Raw genomic sequence first — 9385 nt, forward strand, 5'->3', positions numbered from 1 at the left:
TATTTCAAATTCTAAAAGATGATGCTGTGAAAGTGCTGCATTCAGTATGCCAGCAAATTTGGAAAACTCAGCAGTGGCCACAAGACGGAAAATGTCAGTTATCATTCCAATCCCAAAGAAGGTCAATGCCAAAGAATGTTCAAACTACTGCACAATAGCACTCATATCATATGCTAGCAAAGTGAAAGTGAAGTCACTCAGTCCTATCTGACTCTTTGTGATCCCACTGGAGTGGGTTGCCATTTCCTTATCCAGGGGATCTTCCCGACCCAGGGATCGAACCTGTGTCTCCTGCATTGTGGGCAAATGCTTTAACCCCTGAGCCACCAGAGAAGCTCAAAGTTCTCCAAGCTAGGCTTCAACAAAGGCAATGGCACCCCACTCCAGTACTCTTGCCTGGAGAATCCCAGGGACGGGGGAGCCTGGTGGGCTGCAGTCTATGGGGTCGCACAGAGTCGGACACGACTGAAGTGACTTAGCATAGCATAGCATAGGCTTCAACAGTTCGTGAGCTGAGAACTCCCAGATGTTCAAGCTGAATTTGGGAAGGGCAGAGGAACCAGATCAAATTGGCAACATCTGATGGATCACTGGAAAAGCAAGAGAATTCCAGAAAAATATCTACTTCTGTTTCATTGACTACATTAAGGCCTTTGATTGTGTGCATCCCAACAAACTGTGGAAAATTCTTCAAGAGATGGGAATTTCAAACCACCTTACCTGCCTCCTGAATAACCTGTATTCAGGTCAAAAAGCAACAATTAGAATTGAACATGAAACAATGGACTGGTTCCAAACTGGGAAAGGAACTGGTCAAGGCTATATATCGTCACCCTGCTTATTTAACATATATGCAGAATACATCATGTGAAATGCTGGGCTGGATGAAGCACAAGCTGGAATCAATATTGCAGAGAGAAATATCAATAATCTTAGATATGCAGATGACACCACCCTTACAGTAGAAACCGAAGAGGAATAAAAGAACCTCTTGTCAAAAGTGAAAGAGGAGAGTGGAAAAGCTGCCTTAAAACTCAACATTCAAAAAACTAAGATCATGGCATCTGGTCCCATCACTTCATGGCAAATAGAGGAAACAATGAGGAAACAATGGAAACAGTGACAGACTTCATTTTCTTGGGCTCTAAAATCACTGCTGGTGGTGACTGCAGCCATGAAATTAAAAGATGCTCGCTCCTTGGAAGAGAAGCTGTGGAGTACAAGCCTGGGCAGTGTACTAAATAGCAGACATCATTTTGCTGAAAAAGTCCGTATAATCTATGGTTTTTCCAGTAATCATGCATGTACGTGAGAGTTGGACCGTAAAGAAGGCTGAGTGCCAAAGAATTAATCGTTTTGAACTGTGGTGTTGGAAAAGACTCTTTAGAGTGCCTTGAACTGGAAGGAGATCAAACCAGCCAGTCCTACAGGAAATCAATCCTGAATATTCAATGCATCAAAAGGACTGATGCTGAAGCTGAAGCTCCAATACTTTGGGCCCCTTACGTGAAGAGCCAAATCACTGGAAAAGACCCTGATGCTGGGAAAGATTGAAGGCAGGAGAGAAGGGGATGACAGAGGATGAGATGGTTGGATGTCATCACCAACTCAATGGACAAGAGTTTGAGCAAGCTCTAGGAGACGTTGGAGGACAGGGGAGCCTGGGGTGCTGCAGTCCATGTGGTCACAAAGAGTTGGACATGACTGAGTCCCTGAGCAACAATAAAGATGTGTTTCAAGACAGGCATTTTCTTAATTTTATAAACCATAACCAATAAACCACAGTAAGAAATAGAGTCAGAATTTCATCATGAAGTTACTTTTTTTTTTCTTTTTCTCTCTTTTTTATCATTGTTAAACCTAGCAAACAGTCTCATACAGGGTGCAAATAATAATAAAAAAAAATCATTCCAGGGTTATTTTTTTAATTCCCTTTACCTGGTTCAAATAAGAAACATCAAACATGAAAGAAGATCTGTCATAGGTTTCTATATACCTTCATGCTATTCTTTCAGATGATAATGAGCTATTGCATTAGCATTCTATTCATTCATTATTTAGCTCCACTTATCCATTCATTTAATCATTTAATTCAGTAGGGGAATAGCCATAGTAAGGACATTTACAGATCTTGTCCTCACAGAGTCTATAGCTTAATTGAGACATCAAGGAATGAAAAGCTGGTGCAGCACAAGAAGCCCTGTGATAAGAGAATTTGAGACTTAAACAATGTGAGAGGATTCCCAGAGAAAACAGTCTTGAAGATGAGTGTGTTTAGTCTTGGCAGAAAAAAAAAGTCCTCTCCCTTGTGCCTCACTGGTCAGTCATAACTTACTTCAGTCAACTTTTGAAGTATCCAAAAACTCCACCCCTACTTGCCTTCTACCTATTCATTTGGTGGTCCTAGAACTGAACTGAACTGAACTGAATGATTATATAATCAAGAAGGGACATATGTATACCTGTGGCTGATTCATGTTGATTTATGGAAGAAACCAACGCAATATTGTAAAATAATTATCTTTCAATTAAAATTAAATAAATTATATATATATAAATTAATAGACAATTTGATAACCTTATTAATTGATCTGAATGTTTCTCTACAGAGCATCCAAATTTACACAAAGAAAATGTTTGTTTTATTATCAGAATCTCCAAAATGTAAAAGATCAGATTAAATGTGAGTTCTCTGGGGCTTCCAGGCTATTCATATTCGCTTTTCACCCTTATTTTACCAGAAGTAGGATAGACCTACTTAATACTCTGTTTCATAAAGTTGTTCATCACCAATAAAGATATTATACTAATACCATTCTCTAGATAAGGCTGTGCACAGGGTCAAGAATAATAGAGGCATAAAGTCAGGATGGATTTTAATTCCTAGTTCTCAAGAATTCCATTAAGCTATATGGTTTCCCACAACCATGATTCTACCAATCAATTACTCTAATAGTCTAAAGGAAATAACCAAACCACAACATTAAAGTAACAAATAAGTGCTTCTGTTTTAGGGAATGAAATGAACAACTTTAAAAACAGAGACTATTATAAATGAAAGTATGTGTTTCACAGAGATTCTGGTGGTATTTTCTAAATGCAAAAATATTAAATTTATCCTCGAATAATAATATATGGGATACTTAATAAACCCATCCTAGAAAAGGTGGATAAATGGAAAGATAAATAATGTATTTATTTATTTAACATGTATTGGACACTATCTTCCCAGTACTGTTTGAGATATGAGCCAGTCCTTTAAGGTGTCTGCTGTCCAGAAAATGAGCTCTGTGGGATGAGAGAGGAATGGGGTGGGGAGGCAATGCACCTGGAATATGCTGGGGAAAATAATACAGGGTGAGCGTAGAAACCTAAGTGGGTACCAAGTTTAGTGTGTGATCTTATAAAGCCAAGGGACCCATTTTTAAGAGTTAAACACTAACATAATTTATGTTTTTTTTTTTTTTTAAATCACTCAACTTACTGAGAGGTTTGCAGACGGCAAGTATGGAAACTAGTCAAGTGTCTTGTAGTAGGAAGTATTGGTAAATCAGGCTATGGTGGTATCTGAGCAGACAGAAGAGAGAACTGACTTCAACTGGGCTTAAAGGTTTGAAAATGGTCTTTGCTGATGAACAGCATGTGAAAGTTAAAGGGTTTGTATAACCGAATAGATGATGATATCATTTACTGAGCTCAAAAAAAAAAAAAAAAAAAAAAAGCCCAGATCACAGCATAGTTGGGGAAAATCAAGGGTTCCATTTTAGGCATCTTAACTCTGAAATGCCTGTTAGGCATCTAAGATGAGGAAGTTGGACATATAATTTGGAGATGCAAACTGGATAAAATGAGAGAGAGAGAGAGAAAAGAGGTTAGACAGACATGTAGCATATGTTTTTTGTTTTTTTTTTTGGTCTCTTTTTCATTTATTTTTTAATTGAAGGATAGTTCAGTTCAGTTCAGTTGCTCAGTCATATCCAACTCTTTGTGACCCCATGGACTGCAGTATGCCAGGCCTCCCTGTCCATCACCAACTCCCAGAGTTTACTCAAACTCATGTCCATTGAGTCAGCAATGCCATCCAACAATCTCATCCTCTGCCCTCCCCTTCTCCTCCTGCCTTCAATCTTTCCCAGCATCAGGGTCTTTTCCAATGAGTCAGTTCTTCGCATTGGGTGGCCAAAGTATTGGAGTTTCAGCTTCAACATCAGTCCTTTCAATGAATATTAGGACTGATCTCCTTTTGGATGGACTGGTTGGATGTCTCTGCTGTCCAAGGGACTCTCAAGAGTCTTCTCCAACACCACAGTTCAAAAGCATCAATTCTTCAGCACTCAGCTTTCTTCACAGTCCAACTCTCACATCCACACATGATTCCTGGAAAAACCATAGCCTTGACTAGACGGACCTTTGTTGGCAAAGTAATGTAGCTGTTTTTTAATATGCTGTCTAGGTTGGTCATAGCTTTTCTTCCAAGGAGTAAGCGTCTTTTAATTTCATGGCTGCAATCACCATCTGCAGTGATTTTGGAGCCCATAAAAATAAAGTCTGCCACTGTTTCCACTGTTTCCCCATCTATTTCCCATGAAGTGATGGGACCCAATGCCATGATCTTTGTTTTCTGAATGTTGAGCTTTAAGCCAACTTTTTCACTCTCCTCTTTCACTGTCTTCAAGAGGCTCTTTAGTTCTTCCTTGCTTTCTGCTATATGTTTTCTATCATCTGCATATCTGAGGTTATTGATATTTCTCCCGGCAATCTTGATTCCAGCTTGTTCTTCATCCAGCACAAAAGGATAATTTCTTCACAGAATTTTGTTGTTTTCTGTCAAACCTCAATATGAATCAGCCATAGGTATACATATATCCACTCCCTTTTGAATCTCTCTCCCATCTCCTGCCCCAGCCCACACCTCTAGATTGATACAGAGACCCTGTTTGAGTTTCCTGAGGCATACAGCAAATTCCTGTTGTATCTCTTTTATATGTGGTAATGTAAATTTCCATGTTGCTCTTTCCATACATCTCATCCTCTCCTCCCCTCTCCCCATGTCCATAAGTATATTCTCTATGTCTGTTTCTCCATTGCTGTTGTGTAAATAAATTCTTCAGTACCATTTTTCTAGATTCCATATATATGCATTAGAATATGATATTTATCTTTCTCTTTCTGAGTCATTTCACTTTGTATAATAGTAATAGGTTCTAGGTTCATCCACCTCATCAGAACTGACTCAAATGTGTTCCTTTTTATGGCTGAGTAATATTCCATTGTGTATATATACCATCACTTCTTATCCATTCATCTGTGGATGGACATCTAGGTTGCTTCCATGTTCTATCTATTGTAAATAGTGCTGTAGTGAATAATGGGATGCATGTGTTGTTTTCAATTTTTATTTTCTCAGGATATATGCCTAGGAGTGGGATTGCTGGATCATATGGTGGTTTCATTCCTAGTTTTTCAATGAATCTCCATACCATCTTCCATAGTGGCTGTATCAGTTTATATTCCCACCAACAGAACAAGAGCATTCCCTTTTCTCCACACCCTCTCCAGCATTTATTATTTGTAGACTTTTTGATGATGGCCATTCATACCGATGTGAGGTGATATCTCAATGAAGTTTTGATTTGCATTTCTCTAATAACAAGTGATGTTTGGCATCTTTTCATGTATTTGTCAGCCATCTGTATGTCTTCTTTGGAGAAATGTCTGTTTAAGCCTTTTTCCCACTTTTTGATTGCATTGTTTGTTTCTGTAGCATTGAGTTGTATGAGCTGCTTGTATACTTTGGAAATTAATCCTTTGTCAATTGTTTCATTTGCTATTATTTTCTCCCATTCTGAAGGCTGTCTTTTCACCTTGCTTATAGTTTCCTTTGCTGTGCAAAAGCTTTTAAGTTTAATCAGGTCCCAATTGTTTACTCTTGCTTTTATTTCCATTACTCTAGGAGGTGGATCATAGAGGATCTTGCTTTGATTTATGTCATCAATTGTTCTGCCTATGTTGTCCTCTAAGAGTTTTATAGTTTCTGGTCTTATATTTAGGGTCTTTAATCCTTTTGGAGTTTGTCTTTGTATATGGTGTTAGGAAGTGTTCTAGTTTCATTCTTTTACATGTAGCTATCCAGTTTTCCTAGCACCATTTATTGAAGAGGCTGTCTTTGCGCCATTGTATATTCTTGCCCCTTTTTTCAAAAATAAGGTACCCATAGGTGCTTGGGTTTATTTCTTTGCTTTCTATCTTGTTCCATTGATCTATATTTCTGTTTTGGTGCCAGTACCACACTGTCTTGATGACTGTAGCTTTGTAGTATAATCTGAAGTCCCTTGGATGTTACTTCTTGCTTCTCCCTTGCTGCTTTTAATAGTCTTTATTTGTTAGTTTGATTAGTATGTGTCTTGGCATGTTTGTCCTTGGGTTTATCCTGTATGGGACTCTTTGTGCCTCTTGGACTTGATTAACGATTTCCTTTTCCATGTTGGGGAAATTTTCAACTATAATTTTCTCATATCCTTTCTTTTTCTCTTCTTCTGAGACCCCTATAATTAGAATGTTGGTGTGTTTGATATGGTCCCAGAGGTCTCTAGACTATTCTCAGTTCTTTTCATTCTTTTTACTTTATTCTGCTCTTCAGAAGTCATTTCCACCATTTTATCTTCCAGCTCACTGATTTGTTCTTCTGCATCAGATATTCTGCTATTGATTCCTTCTAGAGTATTTTTAGTTTCAGTAATGGTGTTATTTGTCTCTGTATGTTTATTCTTTAATTCTTCTGTCTTTGTTAATTGATTCTTGCATTTTCTCCATTTGTTTTCAAAGTTTTTGATCATCTTTACTATCACTATTCTGAATTCTTTTTCAGGTAGTTTTCTCATTTCCTCTTCATTTATTTGGATTTCTGTGTTGCTATTTTGTTCCTTCATTTGTGTAGTATTTCTCTGTCTTTTCATTATTTTTTTTTTTTAACTTATTGTGTTGGAGGTCTCCTTTTCCCAGACTTCAAGGTTGAATTCTTTCTTCCTTTTGGTTTCTGCCCACTTAAGTTTGGTCCAGTGGTTTGTGTAAGCTTCCTATAGGCTGAGATTTGTGCTGAGCATTTGTTTGTTTGTTTGTTTTTCCTCTGATAGGAAAGGCTGAATGAGGTGGTACCCTGTCTGCTGATGATTGCTTTGTATATTTGTTTTGTTTGTTATTTAGATGTGGCATCCTGCACAAGGTGCTACTGGTGGTCGGGTGATGTTGGGTCTTGTATTCAAGTGGTTTCCTTTGTATTCCTATTTGATACTCCCTAGGGTTAGTTCTCTGGTAGTCTAGGGTTTTGGATTCGGTGCTCCCACTGCAAAGGCTCAGGGCTTGATCTCCAGTTTTTCATGGTTCTATATATTTTTTTCCTCTAGTCAGGTACTCTTGTCCATTTTCAGTTGGAGTTCTGCATGCACTTCTGTGTCTGAAGGTGTATTTGTGATATATCCATGAAGAGAGATGTACTACATATCCACCTACCTCTCCACCATCTTGTTCTCCTAGCATATGGTTTTGGATGCATTCCAACTTGAAAAAGAAAGAGTCAGCAGAAAACTGATAAGTAGCCAACAAGGTGGATGAATAGTGAGGTGAGTGAGAAGTCACAGAAACCAGGAATTCCGAGAAGGAAGGAGTCATTAACTATGTTGAATGGTGCTGAAGAGTCATGTAAGATGGGGACTAGATAAGCAAGCAGCAAATTTGGTATTAAAGGATTATTTGGTAATTTAATAAGCAAATTCAGTGGAGATATACAGACAGTAGCAGGAGTGGCGTGGGAAGATGACTGAATTTGAAGCGAAGACAGGGAGACAATGAATGTGCACAAGTCTTAAAAATTTTTGCTGCAAATGAAAGAAGAAAAATGAAAAGTCAACTAAAAGCAGGGTTGAAGGGTTAAGAGATTTTCCTGTTTTGAATGTGATGTTATTTGTACATGTTAAAGTTAACAGTATAAGTGTGTGTGAATTGTACAGGAGAGGTGAAAAATGTGAAGATTTCATGGTTCAAGTGAAAGGATAAATTCAAGTGGAGATCCCTGACAAGAACAAGAGTAAAGGGTGCAGTATGCAAGGGGATAGGTTGTAAGACTGTCCTCTTGACAATAGAAGCAGGGATTCTTTGTCATTTGTTTAAAAAAAAAAAAGTGAAAAGAGTATGGTACAGATGCAGAGCTTGGGCACCTCCTCAACAGTTTTCAAATCCAGTGGGCTCTGAGGTAAAAGGCAATAAGTGAGGTGAAGCAGGGATATCTTGGGTGAGGAGGGCTGGATGCATAAATCACAGTGGCCAAGTGCAAAATGAAAATGCAAGGATCCTTCATGCAAAAACAGGGTGGAGGAAAAGCACCAAAAAATGCTATATATAAACTTTCCCTTTCTCCTGCTATCTCTTTCTCGGCTTGCCATCATGTATTTTCTCTGTCATATAATATCACTCTAAATAAAGGAAAGTTAAAATATTTAATTACTGGCATTTAATTTAAGCATTCCTTTTTATATTTTACAATGCCAGTTTTAGCTGGAAATATGAAAGCTTTAACTCATTTAAATAATTACGAAAATTATGCAATTTTTATGCCAGAGTTAATCCCCAGAGGATGCCTCAAAATGACTATGAAAGACAATGAAAACTAGACTCAGGAAGGTTGGAAGGCAGAAAAGATACCCTGCCAGGCATGGAGTCAGCAGGAGGACTGCTCCCTTGGGCATCTGGATACTCACTGGGCTAGTACAAACACTAACATCTCTGGGGGCCCTGCTGGCAGCTCAGGTCATGCTGGGCAACTATTCCTTCCTGCTGTTAGATGGATGTGTTGGACCCTGAAGGGGGCAAGGCTCATCTGGAAAAGTCAAACTAGGCACTTCCTCTTTCCACAGGCTTGCTGCACAAACCATGGAGAACAGGAAGTATCCAGGGTCTTTAAGCTCCTATGCACACATGGATGTATCCTCAGTACTTACAGTGCACTGGATCAAGGTGAGGCTAGGAGCCTTCTTCCATGGTCTCAGCCTGACTACCTTCTGGATGTATGTGTGACTGTTGCTCTTACAATCCATCCAAGGCCTTCATGTGGGGAGAAGGGCTACAGCAAACAAAGGGCTCCCCCAACTAACATAACCCAGTCACTGCCCTAGAGAGAAACAGGCTTCCTCAGGTGGGGAGGCTGGGCAGAGTATGGGGTGTCAGGGACAGTAAATGGCATAGAATTGATTCTCAGGAGGCAGGGAGGCAGCAAGAGATGGGATATGCATAAACCAGGACTCCAAGGGCCTGACAACTGCTCTATTGTCTCATAGGACTTCATTTACAAAACATAAGATCTAAGACAACGTGAAAGTAAAAGAGAAGAGTG

Source organism: Bubalus kerabau, chromosome 2 (genome assembly GCF_029407905.1).
Source record: "Bubalus kerabau isolate K-KA32 ecotype Philippines breed swamp buffalo chromosome 2, PCC_UOA_SB_1v2, whole genome shotgun sequence".
Taxonomy (NCBI): Eukaryota; Metazoa; Chordata; class Mammalia; order Artiodactyla; family Bovidae; genus Bubalus; species Bubalus kerabau.